This window comes from Anneissia japonica, unplaced genomic scaffold, assembly GCF_011630105.1.
Source record: "Anneissia japonica isolate Jap-2015-1 unplaced genomic scaffold, ASM1163010v1 scaffold287875_len126108_cov110, whole genome shotgun sequence".
NCBI classification, from domain to species: domain Eukaryota; kingdom Metazoa; phylum Echinodermata; class Crinoidea; order Comatulida; family Comatulidae; genus Anneissia; species Anneissia japonica.
Window position 1 is genome coordinate 81,812 of NW_022701482.1, and position 8,779 is coordinate 90,590.

General features: G+C 34.2%; 1 protein-coding gene across 1 annotated transcript in view; it reads left to right on the forward strand.

Annotated features, from left to right (window-relative positions):
* Positions 1-1,882: 1,882 nt before the first annotated feature.
* The window catches only part of LOC117103558 (fibropellin-1-like), a gene marked incomplete at its 3' end in the record, with an annotated part of 41,694 nt that continues 34,797 nt past the window's right edge, over positions 1,883-8,779 (forward strand). Inside the window, exon 1 of the mRNA XM_033244129.1 lies at positions 1,883-1,984. The remainder of the gene's footprint in view (positions 1,985-8,779) is intronic.

Sequence of the window (8,779 nt, forward strand, 5' to 3'; positions counted from 1 at the left end):
TTTTTTCTAGAGCCTTTTTACAATGACATAAATGAAAAAGCATTGATGAGATACCAGTAATGAGTTCATGAGTTCAAATACCTTGCCAATTGCGTGACGTAATCTATCTCAATTCCAACGAATTAACGTCCTCGTTGTGCCTCAATTTGGCAGCAATTTCTATTTAATTTTTTAAATTGTATTTACATTTTAATCTTGCTGTTATTTCATTGTGAAAAGGTCCAAAAAATTATGATCACGACCCACCCACAAAATCCTGATTACACCCCTGTACCTTCAAAATCTTATCAACCCAATACCACAACCACCTGCTTCACAATCTGTTTCAACATTGAGTACTGCTGCTTCTCCTAGTGCTCGTAACCTCTGAATAGTACCGTATTCGATCAATTGCATTGATTCGACAATATTGTCCATAGATGATCACGTCAAGAACATCTGCAAATCTATATGTACATTGTTTCCATATTAACAATCAAAACTGATGTAAATTTCGTTAACTTTAGAAAAATAAATTGCAAAAAAAAAAAAAAAACATATATAAGCTATAAGCTTATCCCCAAACGCACTTAAGGTCAGCGGACAAACACCTCTATACCCAGGACTGCAACTTCATATGGTGACCGCGCATTCTATGCAGCAGCTCCCAGGCTCTGGAATGGAATCCGGGCCCAATAATGGCCAGGGTAAAAATGGCCCCAAATGACAGGTAGGCAAAAATGACCACAATGATAAAATTCCGTATCAAAACTTTTTTTCCGTTCAAACTGAAATAATTTAGTATTTTAAAAGATCAAATAAAATGGCCATATATATTTTACTTTTAGCAGGAATTACATATCCATAGATAAAATAACATAACTCATGAATAACATTAATTTATCTTTATTTTATTTACATTTAGGCCTAAATATTGAAAAATACCAATAATTTAATCAATGAATGAACATAAATCATGCATTTTTTAATTATTAAATAATTTATTTGTGGCTAATTTCACGGAAGCGGAATCACAATTTCCAGAAACTTCAACCTGGGTATTGCTGAACCCCGCAAAAATAGGTTGTTACGAACATCAAATTAATATTATTTTTTAATGAGATAAAAAGAGTCCTACATATTATACAATCATATTCATATTCATATATTCATTCATATTAATAAATATTTATATAGCGCCTTTCTTTCCAGATACGAAACGCTTTTGTCCCTGGTCACTGGATCCACATGCTTAAGTGTTGCTTCCCTACCAGGTACCCATTTATACTCCTGGGTGGAGAGAAGCAATGCAGATAAAGTGCCTTTCTCAAGGACACAAGCGAAATGCACAGCGAGGGATTGAAACCCCGACCTCAAGGCTGGGAAACCAAACCGTTCACGCTGCGCCAAACCGCTACTACAATCAAGGGTTTGGATGGGGTTCACGGTCTGTTTTTTAAGGTTTGAGGTGTATTTGCAGGTATTTTCACAAAAAAATCAACGTTTTAACCAAAAAATAGGTTCTTATGAATTTATTTAATTTTCTTAACTATATAAAAATTGAGTATATCTCAGTTTAAATTATTTAGAATAGTTTTGAAAAATACGTTTTTTCAGGGAATAGTTAAATTACTGGGGGGGGGGTGTTTTATGTTTTAGAGCATTTAAATAGTTAAAAAAATTATTTAAGTAGAAAATAATATTTATTACTTAATTATATATATTATAGTTGGGTCCATTTTTACCTACCTGTCATTTGGGAAACTTTTTACCGGGCTCATTCTGATTGCACACCCATTTTGTGTCACTATTCTACTGAGCTTTTGTACCTACGCTGTAGAACCTCTGCTGGTTCGATGGTTCATTTAACAAGAAAAGTGTTATTATAAACTATTCTTTGCATGGAATATAAAAAGACCACAGTTTGAATATTGTGTTTCCGCATACTGGTAAAACGTTATGTACTGTAGTTTATATGAGGCCATGTTTCTTTAAAGCACTACTAGTAAGTATCTGTAATCTCACGTAAATAATTTAGTTTATCTATATTTTAGAATGCTATAGGAATAATTTTTTTCTGTTGTTCATTCACTATCACGTATACATTTTATATTGTACATATTTTCAAACTTTATTCTATTATTCGAGCAGTTGCATGATAGGGAATAGAGCCACTAGGGCCCTGGTATTCACCCAAAGAATTAGGCCAGCGTGAAAAATAAATCATTTTCCGGCTGTATTTTAGAATATAAGAGTAAAGTTTTTTTCTGACCACCTACTTTGGTATTAAGGAGTCCGGCTTTTTCTGAGTGTAGCTCACTGTATCCAGTGGCGTAGAGTAGGGCATATTGACAGGGGGAGGGGGAATCTCATGGGGGAGGAGAGGATAAAGTATAAGTGATAACTTCCCTCGTATTATTGTCCTACTGTTAGTGAGGCCAAAAAACGCTTGTCTTTGGCCACTTTTTTGAAATTGGTAGGTCAGCAGGTAAAGGTATTTTTAAAATCAATGCCGAAACACAATTTCATACATTTTGGGTCGGTCGGGCGTGGTCAGCACTCTCTGCGCATGACAGTCGTCGGCCGACGAGATTCTATAAAGAACGCAACGCGGCGCCGCGCGCGCAACGGATCGTTTTTATTGACGATCCGTTCAGACTGCCACCGACAAATCAGCAGACGGCGGCGTCGCTTCGTGTATCGATCACAGTGAACGGAGTTGGATTTGTCGTGCGACCGGCACACAGTGGGCCAGGACGAAATCAAAGTGTGCCAAAAGTCCATTTTGGTGACTATGGCTTTTACACTTTTTTTCACATGATTGAAGATGCGTATACCCTGGTGAATCTATCCTGAAAATATTTTACATTTAAACGAATTTTAAGGGTGGTATTTTTCAACAAGTGTCGGAAATTTCTCTAGAAATATTTCAAATGCTATAATTGAGTACATTATATCAAAACACGGTTTTTTTTTTCTTACAGAAAATTCGGAATGTACACGTTTCTTGTATATAAATTGGGGAACACAAATATATGTTTTGGTTTAAATTTGAAGTTTGCATCAATAATAAATCGTTGTTTAAATGACAGAAAAATATTTAAAAATCTATTTTTAGAAAAGTAGGAGAGAAAGTTTAGATTCATGTGGATTCATGCTTTAATTTTTACATCACCATCTTCATATGCTATAGCCTAAGCTTTATGATGGTACCAAATTTAGCCGGTACTTTTTGCAACTTCGAGAGCTAGACGCACTTTTATCAGTCTTGTTTTCGTACAAGGGCCAAATTACTGACCTGACGGGCCAAATAATCTCAGCCGAGTTGAAAGCAATCGTTTTACATCTGGGTGAACTCTTTCCGCTAAGATAGGTCTTTTTGCAATTTGAAATTGTACTAGGCCTACACAAGTGGTCTTGACCCAATTGGGTAGCGGAAAATTTCTGTGTGGGCTTGTCATCAGTTTAACAGTCGTCAGTCAAAATGCAAGCAGTTTTCCGCAAGTTTACAGTACGCATGTAGGACTAGCGAAATGTAATTTTATGAGCACTGCCTATTGATACACCAACTTTTTATTCCATGTAAAGTAAAAATGCTATTAACGAATCTCAATGAACAAAACAATTTACAGAGACGGAACTTGGCGGCACAAATGTCGGGGTGATGCTAATGTATAACTTGAAAAAAAGCTGTTGACGAAACACAATGCTAAGAACAAGACAGAGACAGAACTTGGCGTCATGAGTCATGACTTGAATTATCTGCAGGACAATCGACATTTATTTCTATACTTTGGCTCACTATCTGTTTATTATCAAGTAAAATAAGTAGGCTTACGAATGGACGATAAAACATAATACGCCATAGCGCCTAGATGTTATTAACATTCGGCTTTAGATATTGATTATTATTATTATACCATGGACCTATTAATAAGATACCGTAGACGTATTGCAATAACCTAAATTTAGTTAGTTTAGTGTTTACCTCTATGTTAACAATGGCTTCTTCTACCACGAGTCTCAAATCATGCACGAGGACCTTAAAATGTTAACATGTCTATGGTAAAGTTTTTACTTCTACTGGGCTGCTATATTAAATTTAGAACAGCTAAAATTATATACCAATCTCGGGAGTTTTTCTAATAAGCCTAGTTTTGTTTACAGGGTTTAGAAAAGGACCACGAAAAGTACGGTACCCAGTGCTTAATTTTGGCGTAATTTATTCTATTTATGGCCTACTGTATATCATCTTGCTAAATTCAAACCACCCCGTGCATATTACCCAGGAATTTAATTTTTCTCTACTTTATTGAAAATGTATTTATCGACATTTTTATATTATGTTTAAATATTTTTTTAATTATTTTGTTATTATTTACATTATTCAATAAATTCCGTTTATATATAAGATTTTAATTGTCTTACAGTCGTCTACTAAGTACGCTGTGTTTTCTTTAGTTCCAGTCTGCATTCCTGCCAATCTTTCCATTTGTCGTGTGCTTAGTAATTTGATTGTTTTGATGTTTTTTTTTATCTGAATATTTTATCTCTTTCGAACACACAGTGATGTGAAAATGTGTGCTACTTTGAGTTATAAATAATAAAAAGTAATAAAATAATAACATCAAAACACATACACGGAAAGGGAAATTGCTTCTGGAACCATAACATGCACAAATTCCCGGGTTCGAATCTTGTTGCGATTGTGAAGCGTATTAGCTAATTTGAAGTGTATGAGCTACTGGAACCATAACATACAATAATTCTCGGTTTCGAATCTTGTACGATTGTGTGAAGTGTTCTTAGCAGGGGTGGCGCCAGAGGGGGTTGGGGTCTATATCTCCCCCCTCGTCGGGGAAGCCTAACCCCCCCCCCCCGTCGGGGAAGACGAATACATTCCGTCTGTGAATAAAAAAAAAATTTAAAAAATATTTGTACGTGTCTCTGTTCGTTTAGCAACCATATCGCCTTCATTGACCTATTTGTGTACCGTTTGTGTTAACTTTTCATCACTATAATAACAAAAACAACAACAACAACAACAATAATAATAATAATAATAATAATAATAATAATAATAATAATAATAGTAATAATAATAATAACATAAGTTCACGTGCCGTTTCATTGTAAGTTATCCGACTACCGTATATTACTTTGAATTAAGCCCATGAAACAACATAATATGTTGTTATATTATATATTCATTCTTCTTCACAATGAATTAATTACTTTCAAACATCTATTGGAACGTAAATCAGCCGAACAGTGTCAAGTGTCAAAACAGCGTTTTGACACTATTTTTTTAAAAATTTCAGTGCATATTAATGTTATGTATTGAAATTTAAAAAGTAAAAATGTCCCTCCCACAGTTAAACAAATTCTGTATCCGCCCCTGTTCAATGGGACTAATTAAAAATGTTTGACAAATGCACGTTTGGGTATACTCATGTTGCTTGGAATACACCTTGATCGTGATTTACAGATTTCAGGCAAAATTTCCAAAATTTATAACTTCACTTTGAATTATAGGCTTGTACTGTGACGTTCCCGGTGACATTGTGTTTTCTTAATTCGTCGTAGTATAATATTGTCACAAATTGGTGGCCTTACAATTTACAGTAAAACATTATTCTTATTCGTAATTTTGTTAATAATTTAGATAGTATTGTAATGTAATACGGTGTTTCTTTTTTTTAAAAATAATATAACATGTAAAACGGATTTGAAAATAAGTTAGTTGGTTAAATTGCATACTCTTTGTTTCTCGTTGTTTTAATTTTTTTTTTTTAATCGGTTTTGGAATTTCGACATTAAAAACATACATGAAGTCATTACGGTAGTTTGATGCCTATCAAATAACTAATAAAAATTTACCAAAATTCGTCAAATCTCCGTAGCTTAACACCCTGCGGCCCCAGGCCGGCTTCCCCCCCCCCCCCCCTAGCGAAGTGAGGCTCGCTTCGCTCTGCTAGGCCCCACCACCGTCGGGGCCTTTAGCCCCCCCCTTGTCGGGCGGATCCTGGTTCTTAGCTAATGCGAAGTGCTATATTGGAGCCAAATTAATTTGTTAAAAGGGCCAAATTATTGATCTGACGAGCCAAATAATCTCAGCCGAGTTGAAAGCAATCGTTTTACATCTGGGTGAACTCTTTCCGCTAAGATAGGTCTATTTGCAATTTGAAATTATAGGGACCTACTTTTAAATTGTACTAGGCCTACATAAGTGGTCATGACCCAATTGAGTAGCGGAAAATTTCTGTGTGGGCCTGTCATCAGTTTAACAGTCGTCAGTCAAAATACAAGCAGTTTTCCGCAAGTTCACAGTACGCATGTAGGACTAGCGAAATGTAATTTTATGAGCACTGTCTATTGATACACCAACTTTTTATTCCCTGTAAAGTAAAAATGCTATTAACGAATCTCTATGAACAAAACAATTTACAGAGACGGAACTTGGCGGCACAAATGTCGGGGTGATGCTAATGTATAACTTGAAAAAAAGCTATTGACGAAACACAATGCTAAGAACAAGACAGAGACAGAACTTGGCGTCATGAGTCATGACTTGAATTATTTGCAGGACAATCGACATTTATTTCTATACTTTGGTTCACTATCTGTTTATTATCAAGTAATAAGTAGGCTTACCAATGGACGATAAAACATAATACGCCATAGCGCCTAGATCTTATTAACATTAGGCTTCTTTAGATATCGATTATTATTATAATACTGTAGACGTATTGCAATAACCTAAATTTAGTTGTGTTTACCTCTATGTTAACAATGGCTTTTTCTACCACGAGTCTCAGATCATGCACGAGGACCTTAAAATGTTAACATGTCTATGGTAACTTTTTATACTTCTACTGGGCTGCTATATTAAATTTAGAACAGCTAAAATTATATACCAATCTCGGGAGTTTTTCTAATAGGCCTAGTTTTGTTTACAGGGTTTAGAAAAGGACCACGAAAAGTACGGTACCCAGTGATTAATTTTGGCGTAATTTATTCTATTTATGGCCTACTGTATATCATCTTGCTAAATTCAAACCACCCCGTGCATATTACCCAGGAATTTAATTTTTCTCTACTTTATTGAAATTGTATTTATCAAAATTTGTATATTATGTTTAATTTTTTTAAATTATTATTTTGTTTTTCTTCACGGGTCAAATTAAATTGCCTAGTGGACCGCTTATTGAATATCAGGGATATTTGTATAATATGCAATGAAATAAAATATATGTTGCACAAGGTACGGTATATTACATTATCTTTTACACTCATTTAAAAATTTAATATTTTGTCATGCTCCGGATGAGCATTAAGAATTTTATCAAGTTGCCTAAAATGCTATGTTTGTGGTGAACGTGTTTGTGTGTTGTGGTAGGTTTTTACTGAATTTTTTCTTAGCAGATGATGAAAAACATCCGTTTTATTTTACATTAAATGTTTAATCGTTTAGTTTCGATTTTGATTTATTACATGTCATATTCATAGTCACATGTATGTCTAGAAGAATAAATGAAAATATGAAAATGAGATGTAAAGATTTAAATTGAAGCAAAGCTTTTTAACATGTAACGCTCTTAAATAATAAGATAATTAATTCTTAACAAAAATAAAATAAAATAAAAGCATTAAAAAAATATAAATAATCTTAATTTAGGCCTAATAAAGTTTTTGAGGAAAAATTATTCCCCTGGTATTTTTGAGTCAAGGTTTCGGGGCCTGAATAAAGATAGCTAGAGCAAGTGAAATGTTTTACTAGAACTAATTTAATCTTTTAGCTATCTAAATCTAAATCTATCCCCCGCCGGACACCATCCCGGTATTTCTGAGTCTAGCTTTCGGGGCTGAAATATTATTTGCGTGCTGAATTAAATCATGATAAATAGGCCTAAGTTATTGATACTTAACTACACTAAAAATGAAATAATTTCAAATTTATTCTATATAAAGTCGTCTTTTCCCGAACACACCACGCCTCCTTTTCCAAACTGGTAAATTCCGACAAGTTGCTGCGTTTTTCAGCAACTTCAAAGGGACCGCTATCGTCACCAAGAGAACATTCAGGTTACAGCAAACTATAATTAAGACAGCTTAGGGTGGGTACTACTACATTTAGACGGAGTTGACTGGTGTTTGTTGCTTGAAGTCAGGTCATTTAATTTTATAAAAAAAGGGAAAAAAAGAGGTTGCGTCAGAGAAAGTAGGCCTACAATAATAGGCTTACAAACGATATTGCGTTGTAAATTATTGGTCCGACCAAAACAGGACCAGCCGGACCGCTTCCGACGCCCTTGTAGACCTATAGTAAACAACAGAAACGTTTTATTTATTTATTGTATAGTCTTCTGTGTACCTACAGTACCTATGCTATTTTTTTTTTGTGTGTGTTAGGATTGTATAATTTATGTTATTGTCATTCTCTTTTTATGTACCTATTATGCTCATCAGTGTTTGGATTTTTTTCTATTTGTAGCAAACTTTACATTATTGTCACGGTAAATCATTGAATATAGCTTGCTATCAATTAATCATGTCCCAATGTCTAGTTGTGGGAATGGTCAACAAAGAATTATTTAACATTATTTTGGTAGTTAATTTCAGTAAACAATGTATTCACAAATAACATTAGAAGGCTGTTTACTCGAAATAATGTTATAGTCCTCTGTTTATCATTTAGGCCTATATCATTGATTCTGACCATTGATCCATAACATTGTTCTTACAGATTTTCTATTCTCTTCACAGTTCATTAGTTTAAGATTATATATAGTTTATCATA